At 34.8% G+C, this 20,005-nt stretch overlaps 1 long non-coding RNA gene across 1 annotated transcript in view; it reads right to left on the bottom strand.

Moving 5' to 3' along the window:
* Positions 1–445: 445 nt before the first annotated feature.
* LOC141580570 (uncharacterized) overlaps positions 446–20,005 on the bottom strand; it is a 609,954-nt gene continuing 590,394 nt past the window's right edge. Inside the window, exon 5 of the long non-coding RNA XR_012512812.1 lies at positions 446–2,125. This is a non-coding gene — a long non-coding RNA (uncharacterized LOC141580570). The remainder of the gene's footprint in view (positions 2,126–20,005) is intronic.

Below are 20,005 nucleotides of genomic sequence, written 5' to 3'. Positions count from 1 at the left end.
TAGGCCCTGCCTCAAGCTTCCATTCTCTCCTCTGCCATGAACACAATAAAGTCAATTATCACAATATAGCACAGTATATGTTTTCTTATAAGTGAAACTGAGTTAGAGACACACATGGGAAAAAGGAGACCTTCTGGGTTTAAAAAAGGAGGCTGACAATATATGCATATTTTGGTGATTAAAGTTAATAGACACAAAAACAGTGAGTTTTGAATATTGATTGAATATATTATTTGTAAAAGAATTGCAGGCTATGCATTCAAATTTCTGATCATCAAACATTCATTACTTCAGCTGTCTTATCAAAGGTTTTTTTTTAATTTTACAAATACAATTTTTATTAAGTTTGAAAAATGTATTTTTACACCCATATTCTATGAAAGTAATAAAACATAAGATTAATATATTAAGCAGAAGTAAATTTTAGCTATTAATACAATTTAATACTTGCAATAAAATTGAAAACAATAAGGCTAAATGCATAATTACTTTGATATATAACAGACTGTTTGAAATAAATGCTAATTACAATATTAGTCATTATTGAACATTTGATAATACATAATAGCCTTGTGATGAATAGTAACAATATTTAAAACCCATTGAATGATGCATATTTGCTGTCCGTACTTAATATTTGTCGATGCTAGAAGTATCTTATTTTGAAGAATCACACATTAATGGAATATGTTTATATAGTTTATGTATGTGACTTTTTGAAAATAAAGCTGTATAGTATTAAATCCATTCAATTCAGTACAAATAATTATAAAATTCTATGGCCCTTTATTGTTTTAAATGTTTTTTAGAGACCCACATACTTATCTGAACAATTTCTTCTAACTCAGATTAGTAAGACTTATGTCTATTTACAAGGATGGTTTATTAGTCAGTTCTCATGCGGCTAATGAAGACATACCCATGATTGGGTAATTTACAAAGGAAAAAAAATTAATTGACTCATACTCTAGCATGGCTAAACTTGCACCTTCTGAAGCAATGGCCTAAGCTGTACCTTGGCCCCTTTTAGTCATGGCTGGAGCAACTGGGATTCAGGGCACCAAGTCCTGAGGCTGCACACAGCAAGCGTGGACATGGATACAGCCCAGGAGACCATTTATTCCTCTTTGATCTCTGGGCCTGTGATAGGAAAGGCTGCTGCAAAGGTCTCTGACATGTTCTGGAGTCAATTTCTCCATTCTCTTGGAGATTAGCACTTGGCTTCTTATTACTTATGCAAATTTCAGCAGTTGGCTTGAATTTCTTCGAGAAAATGGGTTTTTCTTTTCTACTGCATCATCAGGCTGCACATTTTTTCAAATGTTTATGCTCTGTCACTTTTTGAATGCTTTGCTGCCTAGAAATTTCTTCTGCTAGATACCCTAAATCATCTCTCAAATTAAAGTTCCACAGATCTCTAAGGCAGGCACAAAATGCTACCAGTCTCTTTGCTAAAGCACATTTAAGAATCACCTTTGCTCCAGGTCCCAAGTTCCTCATCTCCATATGAGACTACCTCAGCCTGGACTTCATTGTTCATATTACTGTCAGTATTTTGGTCAAAGCCATTCAACAAGTTTCTCAAAAGTTCAATACTTTTCCCACATATTCCTGTCGTCATTGTCTTCTCCTTCTCCTTCTCCTTCTTCTTCTTCTAAGACAGGGTTTCACCATGTTGGTAAGGCTGGTCTTGAACTCCTGACCTCAGGTGATCCACCTGCCTTGGCCTCCAAAGTGCTTGGATTACAGGTGTGAGCCACCATGCCTGGCCTATTCCTGTCATCTTAACTCTCCAAGTGTTAAGGGATTTCCAAACTTTCTCATATATTGTTGTCATTATCTGAGTCCTCTCAACTGTTCCAACCGCTCCTTGTTACCAGTTCCAAATTATCTTCCACATTTTTAGGTGTTCTGATAGCAGCCTTCCACTCTATCAATATCAATTTACTGAATTAGTCTATTCTCATGCTGCTAATAAAGGTACTCAAGACTGGGTAACTTATAAAGGAAAGATTCTAATTGACTCACAGTTTTTCATGGCTGTGGAGGCCGTAGGGAATTTGTAATCATGGCAGATGGGGAAGCAAAGACATCCTTCCTCACATGATGGCAGCAAGGAGAAGTCCTGAGGAAGAGGGAAAAGGCCCTTATAAAGCCATCAGATCTCATGGGAACTCATTCACTATCATGAGAACAGCATGAGGGTAATCGCCTCCCCTAATTAAATTACCTTCCACCAAGACATGTGGTGATTATTTGACCATTTCACTTGTTATTGTTATAGGTAAATTTTTTTTATATTATTTATTTTGTTTACTATTAGTATACATCAAGCATGAAACATGCTATTTGAGACTCTGGGATGGATATATGTAGTGTAAAATTTAGAAAAAAGTACTTATCAATTTTAATTAAATTAACACATTAAATTCTGTAGGAAATTAAAGGATGAACTAAACAAAGTAAACTTGTTTGGCATAGGGCCATAACTTTAAATTTTATCCCTCTCCCATACACACTTATGCAAAGCATCCTTTTATCTCACCACATCATCACCAAGCCTGAGATCCAAACATGTCTTTAAGAAAAACTATAAGAGTTTCCTGGAAATTTTTCAGTTACTCTGTATATGTTAGAAAGTAACAATCCTAAATATTCCCCTTACCTGAATTATCCAACTATAGTAACAAATGAGAAGGCTTAGATCAGTGGTAACAAAGAACACTTTGCAGAACAAATGTTGCTTAGGATGGATTATCTAATTGTTTAGAAAAATCATTATAGAAGTTGTTTGAACCACTTGTCTCCAGCTTCTGCGACAAAGACCATTTCCTGTTTCTTTTTTGTTCCACCTAAAATAATATTGGAGGCCTTTATCTTTTATCTCCTCCTCTTCTATTATCTGAACACTTTCACCAATTATTTCTTAAAAAAAAAAAATAGGATTACTGAGACTCTTAATTCACTAACTTACCTCATAGCTTTTACCAGAATTATTTTTTGTACATGTGTGCAGAGATTGCATTTGGACATATACAGTGATCATATTAAATATATGATTGAAGGAAAACTTATATTTAGTACAGAATAGTATGTAGGAAAATCTGACAATGAATTTATTTGTTGCTAGTTTCAAAGCCACACTTTCGTGATCCATTTAAACACAAATGTAATGCATTTACTTGAACAGAATTTTATTATTTATGCCTTTTAGTAGAGTTTAATTATCTACTACAGACACATGATGTTATTATATTTTATTAATTTAGGAAAAAGTCTAATTCTCTTTTTTTAAAGCTAAAAATTTGTTACAACTGGCATACTATTTATACAGATGGCCTAAGACATATTACAAGTTGTCCCCTAAGAAAAATGTTTTCCTATTCCTCTGAATTATTGAGAAAAGTTTCAATTATTTAAACATTTTTAGTGCCCCCTGCCAAACTTCTGATTATTTCAGTTCCTTGGCACAAACAAAATGACAATTTCCTTATTTAGAGTTAACTACAATACATTATCCAAGCAGTCCACAAATACAGATTTTTTAAAAAAAATTTACAATTTATTGACCAAAGATGCACAATCACTTTCAGCATAATTTATTGTTTGTAACAGGAGAAATAACCATACAAAATGAATGGAAATTAACTTAAATATCTGAGTTTTAATGGAAGCATAAGAAACACAGAAACAGATTTGGAAGAAATTTAATAAGAAAGAGTTTATTGAGAAAATTTGATCTGATCCGCATTTTAGAAATTGTGTAGCTGGTCAGTAGTTTCTCCAGCAGTGCAAAGGCAAAAACATTTCAGTAGTTTCACCCTGAGGTTGGAGTCAGTAACTTTCACTGGATAGGCTGAATGAAGCTTCCCTAAAAGAGCCTCCTCTATCATATCCTATAACTTCAAAATAGAATATTCAGCAAATTGTGAAATTCTGTGCACTTACCTGTGGCTTCTGAGTCGGCAGGGCATTTGTTTAAACATATTACATCTCTGCAGTAAAACAAAAATCAGCATAGCTGCAGGTCTGTGCCACATATGATTTCCTTGTCATCCTATACCAAGTGAAACTTCATTCTAGGGTGCCCTGATATCCCTCCCAACATGGAATGCACCCCAGTGTCTCATAAAATTGATAAAATGCTACTTTACAAAATTGCTCCTGTTTAATTGATCACTGCCTGTGTGCCAAGCATTATCTCAAGTGCTCTATATTTATTCTCTTTAAACTTCACAATTCTAAGTGTTAAATGCTAGGCAGCAAAGTGAGATTTAAAGATAGATCTGCTGCTGGAGAGGCTGCGGAAAGGATATGGAGAAATCACAATTCTTTTACACTGTTGGTGGGAGTGTAAATTAGTTCAACTATTGTTGAAGACAGTGTGGCAATTTCTTGAGGTTCTAGAACTATAAAGACCAATTGACCCAGCAATCTCATTACTGGCTATATGCCCAAAGGATTACAAATCATTCTGCTATAAAGTCACATGCACATGTATGTTTATTGTGGCACTATTTACAATAGCAAAGACTTGGAATCAACCCAAATACCCATCAATCATAGACTGAACAAAGAAAATGTGGCACATATACACCACAGAATACTATTCAGCCATAAAAAGGATGAGTTCATGTCCTTTGCAGGCACAGGGACAAAGCTCGAAACCATCATACTCAGCAAACTAACACAGGAACAGAAAACCAAGCACTGCGTGTTCTCAAGCATAAGTGGGAGTTGAAAAATGAGAACACATGGACACAGGGAGGGGAACATCACACACCATGGCATGTCAGAGGGTAAGGGGGCTAGGGGAGGGATAGCATTTGGAGAAATACCTAATGTAGATGACAGGTTGATGGGTACAGCAAACAACCATGGCATGTGTATACCTGTGTAACAAACCTGCACATTTTGCCCATGTATCCCAGAACTTAAAGTATAATAAAAAATAAAAATAGATTTGCTTTTATAGTTTAAACTATTCTTATTTCCCAGATTTGGAGACAAATGGTATAGGGATAATTTATTTAATTACCCTTTGGTATTTGTAGAAATAATTGTTGTTCTTGCAAATAATACATATCAAAATAACGTGTAGGTATTGTAGAAAATTTTAAAAACACAGACTAGCAGGAAGGAGAAACTAAAGATTACCTGTAATCACACCTCCAAGGGAAAATCACTAACACATTCTGGTTTCATGGTGAAAATCCTTTGGTTCCTTTTTCTCTTTTTTTACATAACACATATACAGCAAAATACGTAACAGACATTGTATCATATAAAACCCCTTGAACTTCTTGTTATTATTACTATTATTGAGACAGAGTCTTGCTCCGTTGCCCAGGATGAAGTGCAGTGGTGCATCATGGCTCACTGCAGCCTCAACCTCCGGGGCTCAAAGGATCTTCCCATCTCAGCCTGTTGAGTAGCTAGGACTAGAGGTGTACCACATCCGGCTAATACTTTTTTTTTTTTTTTTTTTGAGAAGGGATTTCACCATGCTTCAGTCAGGTCTTCAACTCCGGGCTTCATGCTATCTTCCTGCCTAGGCTTTTAACTTATAAAACACTATTCACTCACTGTGTAACTTGTCATATTATTGAAAATTTAAATAATAAGGAATATATAGAAAACAAACACTAATAGCAAAACTGTAAATGATGAAAAAGAAAATCTGCCAAAGTGGTACAGTCAGATCTTTAATTTTCTGGTCTTCCACAGGTAACCTCATATAGCAGAACAAGTACAAACCCTGGGTCAATAAATAAGTTCCAATTTTTATTCCGTTTCTCAGTAACTAGCTGGTTGTGCTAAGTATTAGGTTGGTGCAAAAGCAATTGTGGTTTTTACAGTTACTTTCTAATGTAATGGAAAAAACTGCAATTACTTTTGCACCAACCTTATAGCTAAGCAGCTTATCTAGCCTCTCTGAGCTTTAGTTTTTACCTATCTTTCGATGGCTTCCTAATAACCATCTTAAATATTCAGACTGGCCACAAGGTAAATAAAGGGATTGGCATATAGTGTTTTGCACTGTAAAGAACAGAAATTATGATTTTTAAAATAGTTCCTTATCCTCAAGAAGAACAAAAAGAAACAGTTTTCCCAGGAGATAAACTAAAGGCATGGGGGAGGAGATAAACTAAAGGCATGGGGGAGTGGGGTACTAGGGAAGGAATCTCAGGGGGTGGGGGGATTGGGGAGGGATAGCATAGAAGAAATACCTAATGTAGATGACAGAGCGATGGATGCAGCAAACCATTACCATGTCATGTGCACACCTATGTAACAAACCTGCAGGATCTGCACGTATCCCAGAATGTAAAGTAAAATTAAATAAATAAATAAATAAAATTTATGATATTGGGTTCAAACATAAATAGAAAAACATAAAAATAAGAAATAAAACATTGTTCCAATATAATTCAACATAAAGAAAAAGGTTTTAAACAATAGATTTTATTTTAATTTTTAAATAACTGTTAGAAATTAGTCAGAAAATGATAGTTATTTAACTCCATAGGCAAAAAAAAAAAAACCAAACAATTAAAGTATTAATTTTCTTAGAGTATAAACACAAAATAGAACTTAGAGACAATTTATAAAATTTAATGAAGCCGAACTTAGAGTTGAGATATAGAGCAGAAAAATACAGTGAACTATTTCTAGTATTACCAACAAATGGAAAGCATGGTTGCCCTTGAGAAGAAAAAGCGAAAAACTCATCCATAGCAACCCAAATGTTTATCTTCTTTGTTTGGAAAAGTTGCTATATTTATATATTAGATGGGAAAAAATAAAAGACCACATTTCATTTTTTATGAACAAAAGAAAACACATGAATTTTTTATTTTCAGACTTTCTGACCTTCAAAACGCATTTAACTTTCTTCTTGGAATTTTGATATATTTATAATTTTAACCTTATCCAAGACAAATATTATTATAGCTTTAACATGAGGAAGCCCTTTGAACGTAGTAGCCAATTTCTTATACAGTCAACTCCACTAATCACCTCAATATTGTAATGACTTACATTTTTTACTTTGATTTGAAATTTTATTTCTTTTTAATGAAATCAAATGCCCTTGCTCTATTTTTCTTGTGCTGGTTTAAAGAGTTGGAATTTGTTTGTTTTAGCTACATCCATTATGTTTTTACCACGTTAGCCCAGACCCATTAAATCTTTCTTACTACATAGCTTCATCTCACATGGAGATTATAGATTCTTGTTTTTTCAGCTTGATGTTGGCTCCTGGTCATTATTTTTCCACCAGCTATTCATTCAGCCTACTTTTAAAGCTTTGAGCATATTTACTTAGACAGAATATAGTTAGTAGAGTATTAAGAATGTAAAATTAAAATGCAAATAAAACTCAAATTCTGTTTCAGAGCTCCTAGAGATCTCACTATAAGTAATGTCCTTTTGGCAATGAAGCACTTTTTTCATAATATTTATGGAATAAACAAAACATTTGTAACTGTCAAATGACTTTGATAGGCAGGCCTGACTTTGATATAGTAATAAATTTAAATTTACACAGTATTGTTCCTTTTTTCACTCTAAAATGAAATAATTGGATGTTTTAATCTATGTTTGTGAACCTCAATATTCTAACATTTGTATTTTTCTTTACTGTATTTTTTGCATAATTGTCTCTTCCATAATCTAAGCAACAAATATATAAGGTAAATCATTTCTTTCTGTTTTAAAGTGATGAAACTGAAGCACAAAAGTTGTAAATGACTTGGTAAAGTTTATGTACCTAGAATCAGCCATTGTAAATCCAATAAAAGTGCTCTGATACTAATTCTGGGTGTTTCTTACAACTCCAGTGTTGTCCCTCTAGTGCTTTGAGGTCTACATTTTTCCTTGTCTCCCTTCTTGTGTCCATCTCTTCCCTTCTACTTAGATTCATTCTGGACACTATGCTAGAAGGAAATATTTTCCTCAGTGCAGTTGAGCCAGTAATTTGGACTAGACTATTTTGCATATAATCAGTGTTAGCCCAGAAGGAAAGAACTTTAAGAAGAGAAAACTCTGGGTTGGTTCCAGGTCTTTGCTATTGTAAACAGTGCTGCAATGAACATTTGTGTGCATGTGTCCTTATAGTAGAATGATTTATAATCCTTTGGATGTATACCCAGTAATGGGATTGCTGGGTCCAGTGGGATTTCTATTTTCAGGTCATTGAGGAATTGCCACACTGTCTTCCACAATGGTTGAATTAATTTACACTCCCACCAACAGTGTAAAAGTGTTCCTATTTCGCCACATCCTCTCCAACCCAAATGCCCATCGATGATAGACTGGATAGGGAAAATGTGGTACATATACACCATGGAATATTATGCAGCCATCAAAAACGATGAGTTCGTGTCCTTTGTAGGGACATGGATGAACCTGGAAACCATCATTCTCAGCAAACTGACACAAGAGCAGAAAACTGAACTCCACGTGTTCTCACTCATAGGCGGGTGTTGAACAATGAGAACACATGGACACAGGGAGGGGAGCACTACACACTGGGGTCCGTTGGGGGGAAATGGGGGAGGGACGGGGGGGTGGGGAGGTAGGAAGAGATAGCATGGGGAGAAATGACAGATACAGGTGAGGGGAAGGAAGGCAGCAAACCACACTGCCATGTGTGTACCTATGCAACAATCTTGCATGTTCTTTACATGTACCCCCAAACCTAAAATGCAATTTAAAAAAAGAGAAAACTCTAGAAAGAGTGATCAAAATATATAGAGCATTAAGATCAACATATTGCATTGCATATATATGTAAATATATTCTCTGTTTTTCTTTCCTTGAGGTATTCCTTTCCTAATTTGTACAAATTATGGCACTAATCAGATACAGTAAGCTATACTCTGTCTCACCTCAAATTTATTCTTTTTAAATTATTAATTTATTATACTTCAATTTCTGGGGTACATGTGCAGAACATGCAGGTTTATTACACTGGTATACACGTGCAATGGTGGTTGGCTGAATCCATCACCCCATCATTTACATTAGGTATTTCTCCTAATGCTATCCCTCCCCAATCCCCCCACCCCCTGCTATCCCTCCCTTAGCTCTTCACCGGCTGGCAGACCCTGGTGTGTGATGTTCATCTTCCTTCTGTCCATGTACTCTCACTGTTCAACACCCACTTATGAGTGAGAACTTGCAGTGTTTGGTTTTCTGTTCTTGTGTCAGTTTGCTGAGAAGGATGGTTTACAGCTTCATCCATGTCCCTGCAAAGAACATGAACTCATCCTTTTTTATGACTGCATAGTATTTCATAGTTTATATGTGCCACATTTGCTTTATCCAGTCTATCATTGATGGGTATTTCGGTTGGTTCCAGGTCTTTGCTATTGTGAACAGTGCTGCAATGTGCCACATGTGTCTCTATAATAGAATGATTTCTAATCCTTTGGGCATATAGCCAGTAATGGGATTGCTGGGTCAAATGGTATTTCGGTTCTAGATCCTTGAGGAATTGCCACACTGTCTTCCACAATGGTTGAACTAATTTACACTCCCACCAACAGGAAAAGTGTTCCTATTTCTCTACATCCAATCCAGCATCTGTTGTCTCCTGATTTTTTAATGATCACCATTCTAACTGGCGTGAGATGATATCTCAGTGTACTTTTGGTTTGTATTTCTCTAATGACCAATGATGATGAACTTTTTTTTTCATGTTTTTTGGCTACTTAAATATCTTCTTTTGAAATATGTTCATATCCTTTGCCCAATTTTGGATAAGGTTGTTCAGTTTTTTCTTGTATATGTGTTTGAGTTCTTTGTAGTTTCTGGATATTAGCTCTTTGTCAGATGGGTAAATTGCAAAATGTTTTTCCCATCCTGTTTGTTGCTGGTTCATGTTAATGATAGTTTCTTTTGCTGTGCAGAAGTTATTTAGTTTAATTAGGTGCATGCATTCCTCAAAGCTGGAGGTATTATGCTACCTGACTTCAAACTATACTACAAGGCTACAGTAATCAAAACAGCATGGTACTGGTAATAAAACAGAGACATAGCACAATGGAACAGAGCAGAGGCCTCAGAAATAATACTACAGAGCTACAACCATCTGATCTTTGACAAACCTGATAAAAACAAGCATTAGGGAAGAGCCAGTTCACTCTAATGATAGTTTATTTTGCTGTGCAGAAGCTCTTAAGTTTAATTAGATCCCATTTGTCTAGTTTGGCATTTTGTTGCCATTGCTTTCAGTGTTTTGTATGAATTCTTGCCCATCCTTATGTCCTGAATGGTATTGCCTAGACTTTTTTCTAGGATTTTATGGTGTTACATCTTATGTTTAAATCTTTAAGCCATCTGGAGTTAATTTTTACATAAGGCATAAGGAAGGGATCCAGTTTCAGCTTTCTGCATATAACTAGACAATTTTCCTAACACCATTTATTAAATATGAAATCCTTTCCCCATTGCTTGTTTTTATCATGTTTGTCAAAGATTAGATGCTTGTAGTTCTGTGGTGGTATTCTGAGGCCTCTGTTCTGTTCCATTAGTCGATATGTCTGTTTTGGTACCAGTACCATACTGTTTTGATTACTGTAGTCTTGTAGGATAGTTTGAAGTCAGGTAGTGTGATGCATTCAGTTTTTTGTTTTTTTTGTTTTGTTTTGTTTTGTTTTGTTTTTTCTTAGGATTGTCTTGACTATGCAGCATCTTTTTTCTTTCCATATGGTAGCTTGTTTGGAATAGCACTGAATCTGTAAATTACTTTGGGCAATATGGCCTTTCATGATATTGAGTCTTTCTAACCATGTTCATGGAATGTTTTCCATCTGTTTGTGTCCTCTCTTATATTCTTGATCATTGCCTTATAGTAAATGGCTACAAAATATGACTTTCTTTTATAGAACAACAATTTTTACTTTGTTTCAGTTGCCTACCAGCATCACCAATACACCAGTTATACCTATTGAAATTCACATGAAAGCCACTTTTATCACACAATTATCCTGATTGCCATCCACCAGTGAGCATAAGTGGAAAAATGATCAATCTTATGAATGGACACACCGCAAGGCAGCATTTCTAAGAAATGCTGTCTTAAGAAGGGCAGATGTAGAAAAACGTTGGGGATTCACTTATAATATTTTTGAAACTAGAATTCAGCTAGAAGATTGTGTAATGCATGGATACATGAATAGGTAGATGGATGGATGGATGGATGGATGGATAGATGGATAGATGTTGAATAGGTGGGTGAGAAGAAGAAATAATGGAAAGAAGGAAGGAAAAAAGAAAGGAAAGGAATAAGGAAGGAAGGTAGTCAAAGAGGGCTCAGAAGAGGCCCTGTGGTCATTATTATTGTTGTTGATGTTGTTTTAACATTTGAACTTATTACATATCATTTGCATTTATGGTGGGAAAAGCACAGGTCTAGGAATCATGACAATTACTTTCTATCTTGTGATCTTAGGAAATTCACTTTCATTTTCTGAACCTCATTATTTTACGTGTCAAGAGGTATTATACTATGTGCATTACAGGGATATTATATGCATAATACATCTTTTATGTAAAAATCATATATGTAAATTATGATGCACTATACGTACATTAGTTATTATTCTGCATCTGAGGACAATTTATCTTCCTCGAAGGAGGATTGCTTGGATATAACCTATTGTGAACAAGAGTGAGAACTTTTAATATACTAATAGCTTTATACCTCAAATCCTGGAGAGCTTATTGGTGCTCATTAGTGCCCCTGTAGTAAGTCCTCACTACTTTGAGTATTTTGCATGCTATAATACTCTTTTTACACTGTTTTTGGTTATTTCTCCCATACTTTCCTCAAAAATGCCCACTTTTTCTTTTTCAAGCACTGTCTCCATGCTTAGCTCTTTTATTTTGTAAAGTAAATAATCTTATCCCTTCACACCAACTGCCATACTTATAATCCCACTATTATGCTGCCACGGGCTCTGCCCAGTAGCTGTGTAAACCTCCTGACTTTGTTTACACAGGCGAGGTTAAAACTGCCTACTCCAGCATCAGCAATGGTGGACACCCCTCTCCGTCCTGAGCTGGAATATCCTGGGTTGAGCTCAGACTGCTCTGTGCTGGCTACAAGAATTTCAAATCAGTGGATCTTAGCTTGCTGTTCTTCATGGAGATGGGACCTGCCAAGCCAGATTACTTGGCTTTCTGGCTTCTGCCCCCTTTTTCAGGGTAATGAGCGATTCTGTCTCCCTAGCATTACAGGTGCCACTGGGGTCTGAGGAAAACAAAACAAAACAAACAAAACAAAACAAAAACCTGCTGCAGCTAAAATGGCTCCTCAGTTTTGTGCTGGAAACCCAGGACATTGTTGTTGTAGGTACTAGAGGGAATCTCCTGGTCTGTGGTTGTGAAGACTGTGGGAAAACCACAGTATCTGAGCCAGGGAGCTAGAGTGTTGGGAATGCCTCTAATGGTTTCCCTTGGCTAGGAGAGGGAGCTCCTTAGCCCCTTGCGCTTCCTGGGTGAGGCAATGCCCCACCCTGCTTTGGCTTGCTCTCCTTGGGCTGCACCCACTGTCTAACCAGTGCCAATGAGATAAACCTGGTACCTCAGTTGGAAATGCGGAGGTCACTTGCCTTCTGGATCACTCTCCTGGGAACTGGAGACCAGAGCTCTTCCTATTCTCCCATCTTGCCTAAAATTTGTTATTAATCCATTACTTATTCTTCAGTTTAACATTTCACTTGTGACTCTATTTAAAAACAAATTGACCTTTAAATATTTTTTCTAAATGAAATATGTTATAAATAGCATATATATCTCTAACATTGATCCAGTATTGCAGGAGAAAACCAAATAACTCCCAAAATGAATGTTTTTTGTTTAAAATAATAAATTAAGGAAATGCTAAGGTTTAAAATACAAGAAGAATTAGAACATAGGACACCAATATCAAAAATATCTAAAAAGGGAATATGTATAATACAGCATTATAATATTTAAGTTGTAATATTGCACAGTTCAGAATATAATATGCCAAGGAATATTAAAGAATATATTGTTATCAGATAAATAGAACTAAATGTAAAAATAAACTTATACTAATATAAGCAAATGAAATCAAATAAGAATTATAAAAACAAAAGAATTAAAGTACAAAAAGAAGCATTAAATTGTAGATATAAACTGAAATTGATCACTAATCACATAAAATGGATATTGATCATTTTCTCCTGTTTAGAAAAAAAAATCATTAGACTCTGGATTAAAACAATAAAAACAGCATCATTAGCAACTATTTAAAAATTGCAGATATGGAGACAGAAAATTTGAAAGTCAAAAGAATGAGAAATAAATCACCAAAAAAAACTTATTTACTTCTAACAACAAAGATTTTCAATTATATATATAACAAGACATAAAAAAGACATTTCTTTATAAAATAACATAAGGATTCTATAGGAAGGTATAACAATCCTAAGTGAATATGAGTATCAAAATTTAAAGTATATAAATTATAATGTTGATAAAATATGTAGGAGAAATAAATACATCTATAATAATATTAGAAAATAGTTTACATACCTTTTAATTACTGGTAAAAATACAGAGGAGCAAAGGATATAGAAGATTGAAAACTTGTTTTACAAACTTTATATAATAGGCACTTATAGACCTCTGTACTCAATGACTGCAAAGTATCACTGCTCTTAAAATTACAAATAATAACCATAGATATTGACCACACATTGAAAAATATAGAAAGCCTTAATACATTTCAAATGATTGGAATTATAAAGAGCATTTTCTCTAGCCTCAGTGGTATGAGATGAAAAATCAATTTTAAAATTCTAACTAAAAATTCACAGCTGTTAGCAAGTTAAACACCACACATCTATATAACCCATGTTTTTTAATAACCCATATTTTAATGATATCACTGTGGGAAATTAGAAATTATTTTAAATGGAATGGCTATAAAATTGTGACAACAAACGGATTTGACACATTTTAACACCCACTCAGGATTTTTAAAAATTATTAGCAAAATGGAAATGAAAGAAAATTTACTTTCTCTTTTAACCATAGAAATGACCTTTTTTTTATTTTTAATCACTTATTGAGGTATTACTGACATACAAAAAGCTCTACATATTTAAAATATATGACTTGATCAGCTGGGAGATAAACATGCTCCTTTGAAACCAACACCATAATCAATGTCATAAATATATCCATTGCTTTTTAAAGTTTCATCTTGCCCTCTTTATTATTTTTAATTTATTTATTTCTTTTGTGATAAGAATACAACATAATATGTAGCAAATGTTTAAGTATATAATACTTTATAAATTATTACTATGGTGTATAGTAGCTCTCTAGGCTTTATTCATCTTACATAATTTAAACTTTCTACCTTTTGACTAATACCTCCCTATTTCTACCTTCACTCACTCTGCCTCTATGAGTTTGACTATTTTATATTCTTCTTATATGTGGGATCATGTAGTAGTTGTCTTTCTGTGCCTGGCTTATTTTACTTAACATAATGCCCTCCAGGTTCTTCCATGTTGTCATAGGAAATTGATTAATTGTATTTTTACTGAGATGGAGTAAAACTATAAAATAGATCAGATAACTGAAAATGAATAATAAAAAGTGGGATTTGCTCTGTAGTATACTATAGAGATATAAAATTTTAGTAATGAAAATATGCTAATACTTTATGAAGAGACAATTGAATGGAATTAAGAGTTTAGATAGATTCACATTATAATATAATCAAATTATCAAAGGTAAATATCTAGATTTTATAGAAGATAACATTTAAAAGCTGGCATTGTGTATGTTGAAAAAGATACCATATCATTCATTTATTCAATCTGCAAGTATATATATGGAGCACCTTACAAAAGCCAACCTTATTCTCTATCCTGAGGACTAGAGATATATCCATGGAAAAAACAAATGCTCAGCCATTGGAATTTACAATCTATCTAAATTATGGAATTTAAAATCTAGTGGAAGAAAACAGAAATTTATATATATATATATGGTATGTTAGATAATGACATGTACAATGCCTCAAAATAAAATCTGTAAAGAAGCCAGACAGTTGTGATAGTGTTAATGGTAGCAGTGAGTCTGGATTGGGGTAGTTGCTGGGGTGGTGGCAATGTTATTGAGGGTAATGTAGTAGTAGTGGAGGTTGTGCTCCTGGAGGCTGTGCTCATGGAGATGGAAGTGCTTATGCTGTTTATGCTGAGTTGTTCAGTTTAGTATTCTATTGATTGTTAGGGAAAACTATTAATGGAAATCTTCTGAACACAGAACTGAATGAATGAATAGAAGATGTAAGAAGGCAGAGAGTAAAGTTGGCATAAAAGCCAGGTAATTAAGTGTGTTTGGTATGCATTAGGAACAGAGGAGACTAATGGACCTGGAGTGCAGAGAACACAAGAGATGAGTGTTTCTAAGATCTGCTCAAACTCTTCGTTACCTGAGAATGAAACGACTTACCATGTAGACACACACACACACACACACACACACACACACACACACACACACACAGAAAGTTTGTCTTCTGAGTACTCTTTTTCTTTCATTAAACACTTAATACTGTTTTAACATTTCACTTTTCCAGTGGTCTAACAGCTCATGTTTATTGCTATTGTAGTTTGTAATAAATCCTTGAAACACTGTTGGCTTAGTCTGTTTCATGTTACTATAACAGGATAAATGAAGCTGGGTGATTTATAGATTAAAGAAGCATATTGGGCTCATAATTCTGGCTGAGAAGTCCAATAACATGGTGTTGGCATCTGCTTCTGGTGAAGACCACATGCTGGGGCAGATCATGGAGAGGAAGGTCAAAGGGAAAAGGAACAATGGGAAAAGACAAAACCCAAGGAGCAGACTGCTTTATACATAACTAACTGCTTTTGATGGAACTTATCCATTCATACAGGAAATAATTTAATGCATCAAGAATGAGAGCTTCCACACTATCCCAAGAAGGACGCCAGCAAATTCAGGAAGGATCTGCCCTGATAACCCAGACAATTCCCACTAGCCCCACCTCCCCATACAACCACATTGGAGATCAAATTTAAACATGAGATTTGGTGGGTGGAAACAAACCATATCAAAACCATCACAACTGTAATTGCTCAAGCCTTCTATCTTCTATTTCTAACACCTTCATATGAAGAAAAAAATAAAGAATATGCACTAACACAATTTTTTTTAATGCTTAGGCCTTTAGTTTCCACATCTTAGCCCAGTTCAACATTATTAAATAATGTCAAATCTTAGCAATTCTATGTACTAGACCATTCTTATGCTGCTAATAAAGACACTGAGACTGGGTAATTTATAAGGAAAAAAGGTTTAATTGATTCACAGTTTAGCATGGCTAGGGAAGCTTCAGGAAACTTACCATCATAGCAGAAGGAGAAGCAAATATGTCTTTCTTCACATGGTGGCGAGAAGTGCCAAGCAAGCCAGGCAAAAGGGGGAAAAGCCCCTTATAAAATCATCAGATCTCATGCATACTCACCCACCATCACAAGAACAGCATGAGGGTAACTGCCATCATGATTCAATTACCTCCCACCAGGTCCCACCCACAACACATGAGGATAATGGGAATTATAATTCAAGATGAGTTTTGGGTGGAGACACAGCCAAACCATATCATCCTATAAGTAAAATATTACATTTTCTGGTACTTTCATTCAATATTCATTTCATCTTAAATAAATCCAGAGAAATGCAACAAAAGTGTACAATTCAATCACTGGCTTATGCCACATATTTATGTGGCATAAGCCAGATTTACATAAGTAAATCCAAATTTCCAGCTTAATATTACATTCTATTACATGGAACACTACGTATTTGGAATGAGCAATTTTTAAATAGGGTTTCTAGCCAATCTATTAATAACCTGTCATTAATGGTTTTTACTATATGAATTCATTGGTTACAGAGTTAACTTGGTTTTAATTTCTCTTGTTTTAATTCATTTTCAATTTGGTCCCCTTGGAGACCATATAAAGATGCAAAAATTTTAATGTTTTATGCTAAAAAGCTAGATTGATGAGAATACTAGAAGGTGTATATTATTCTTCATCCAATGCCTGATGTTAAGTTACATATAAAATAAGACAAAAGATACTTAAAGTTATAAAAATAAAACTGGAATACTTCTCAAGCTCTACAAAAACTTCAAGTCCCTATTATGGCTAACTTATGTTCAGCTTTTTAATACTTCCATATCCTATGTTTTTAAATCCAATTATAAATATCTAACAGGTACATTATCAAGTACATATCTAATACAGTAATGTGCGTCAATCTACTATGAATGAGAACTGGTAATTATTTCAAATTGGTCCTATTTACGTATATATGTATATATTTCATTGTATTTTAGGTTTGGGGGTACATGTGAAGAACATGCAGGATTGTTACATAGGTACATACATGGCAATGTGAATTCCTGCCTTCCTCCCCATCACCTATATCTGGCATTTCTCCCCATGTTATCCCTCCCCAACTCTCCACCACACAATGTCCCTCCCCTGAGTCCCTCCCGAGTCCCTCCCACAGACCCCAGTGTGTGATGCTCCCCTCCCTATGTCCATATGTTCTCATTGTTCAACACCTGCCTATGAATGAGAACATGTGGTGTTCGATTTTCTATTCTTTTGTCAGTTTGCTGAGAATGATGGTTTCCAGGTTCATTCATGTCTCTACAAAGGACACAAACTCACTTTTATGGCTGCATAGTATTCCATGGTGTATATGTGCCACATTTTCCCTGTCCAGTCTATCATTGATGGGCATTTGGGTTGGTTCCAAGTCTTTGTCATTGTAAACAGTGCTGCAATGTTTACAAATTGGTCTTATTTTTAAGGTTGCTTCAAATATATTTTCTGCTTTTTACATCTCCTCAGATAGTCCATCTAAAATAAAAAACAGAGTAGATACAGAAAGCTAGAACATGTGTCAGCCCTGTATTTTGTGGATCTAAAATTAAGTTCATTAAGACAGATTAATTTTACAAAATAGTAATACCAACATGAAATATCATGTTTCTTAATGTATACTCATGCTTCACGACAACAGGTATCATTTCTGTTCATCAATGTACACACAGCACCTAGTATATTAACAAGCAAATTAATATATATTGAAAACTTGCTGCAAATTTGAATTAATGCATTGAGAAAAAATGTTATAAATTGAATTATATGGAAATATAGATAGCACATATTTTTTATTGTATTTTAAGTTCTGGAGCACATGTGCAGAATGTACAGGTTTGTTACATGGTTATACATGTGCCATGGTGATTTGCTGCATCCATCATCCCATCATCTACATTAGTATTTCTCCTAATGCTATCCCTCTCCTAGCCTCCAACTTACCAACAGGCCCCAGTGTATGATGTTCCCCTCCCTGTGTCCATGTGTTCTCATTGTTCAACACCCACTTATTAGTCAGAATGAGGTGTTTAGTTTTCTGTTTTTCTGTCAGTTTACTGAGAATGATGGCTTACAGCTTCATCCATGTCCCTGCAAAAAACATGAACTCATTCTTTTTTATGGCTGCATAGTATTCCATGGCATATATGTGCCACATTTTCTTTATCCAGTCTATCATTGATGGGCATTTCTTTGGCATTTCTCTTTGCTATTACGAACAGTGCTGCAATAAACATATGTGTGTATGTGTCTTTATAAGAGAATGATTTATAATCCTTTGGGTATATACCCAGTAATTAGATAGCTGGGTCAAATGGTATTTCTAGTACGAGATCCTTGAGGAATCACCATACTGTCTTCCACAATTGTTGAACTAATTTACACTCCCACCAACAGTGTGAAAGCATTCCTATTTCTCCATATCTTCTCCAGCATCTGTTGTCTCCAGATTTTTAATGATCGCCATTCTAACTGATGTCAGATGGTATCTTCAATGTAGTTTTGAATTTCTCATATGATCAGGGATGATGAGCTTTTTTTTTATATGTTATCTGCATAAGTGTCTTCTTTTGACAAGTATGTGTTCATATCCTTTGCCTACTTTTTGACGGGGTTGTTTTTTCCTATAAACGTGTTTAAATTCTTTGTCGATTCTGCAGATTAGTCGTTTTTCAGATGGCTAGACTGCCAAAATTTTCTTCCATTCTGTAGATTACCTGTTCACTCTACTGATAGTTTCTTTTGCTGTGCAGAAACTTTTAAGTTTATTTAGATCCCATTTGTCTATATTGGCTTTTCTTGCCATTGCTTTTGGCATTTTAGTCATGAAGTTCTTGCCCATGCCTGTGTCCTAAATGGTATTGCCTAGATTTTCTTCTAGGGTTTTTTATAGTGTTAGGTCTTATGTTTAAATTTTTGATGCATCCAGAGTTAATTTTTGTATAAGGTGTAAGGAAGGGATTCAGTTTCAGCTTTCTGCATATGGCTAGCTAGTTTTCCCAACACCATGTATTAAATAGGGAATCCTTCCCCATTGCTTGTTTTTGGCAGATTTGTCAAAGATAAGAAGGTTGTAAATGTGTGGCACTATCTGTGAGGCCTCTGTTCTGTTCCATTGGTCTGCATTTCTTTTTTGGTACCAGTACCCTGCTGTTTTGATTACTGTAGCCTTGCAGTATAGTTTGAAGTCAGGTAGCCTGATGTCACCAGCATGTTTTTTTTGTTGTTGTTGTTTGTTTGTTTGTTTGTTTGTTTGTTTGTTTGTTTGTTTTTGCTTAGGAGTATCTGGGTTATGTGGGTTCTTTTCTGGTTCCATATGAAATTTAAGGTTTTCTATTTTCTTTTTTTTAAATTCTGTGAGGAAAGTCAATGGTAGCTTGATGGGGACAAAATTGAATCTATAAATTAGTTTGGACAGCATGAGAATGGAATATTTTTTCATCTGTTTGTGTTCTCTCTTATATCCTTGAGCAGTAGTTTGTAGTTCTTGAAGAAGTCCTTCACATCCCTGGTTAGCTGTATTCCTA

The sequence above is a fragment of the Saimiri boliviensis genome, chromosome 1 (assembly GCF_048565385.1).
Source record: "Saimiri boliviensis isolate mSaiBol1 chromosome 1, mSaiBol1.pri, whole genome shotgun sequence".
Classification (NCBI taxonomy): Eukaryota; Metazoa; Chordata; class Mammalia; order Primates; family Cebidae; genus Saimiri; species Saimiri boliviensis.
The sequence above is the reverse complement of the archived record's forward strand: the minus strand, read 5'-3'. Positions and strand labels throughout refer to the sequence as shown.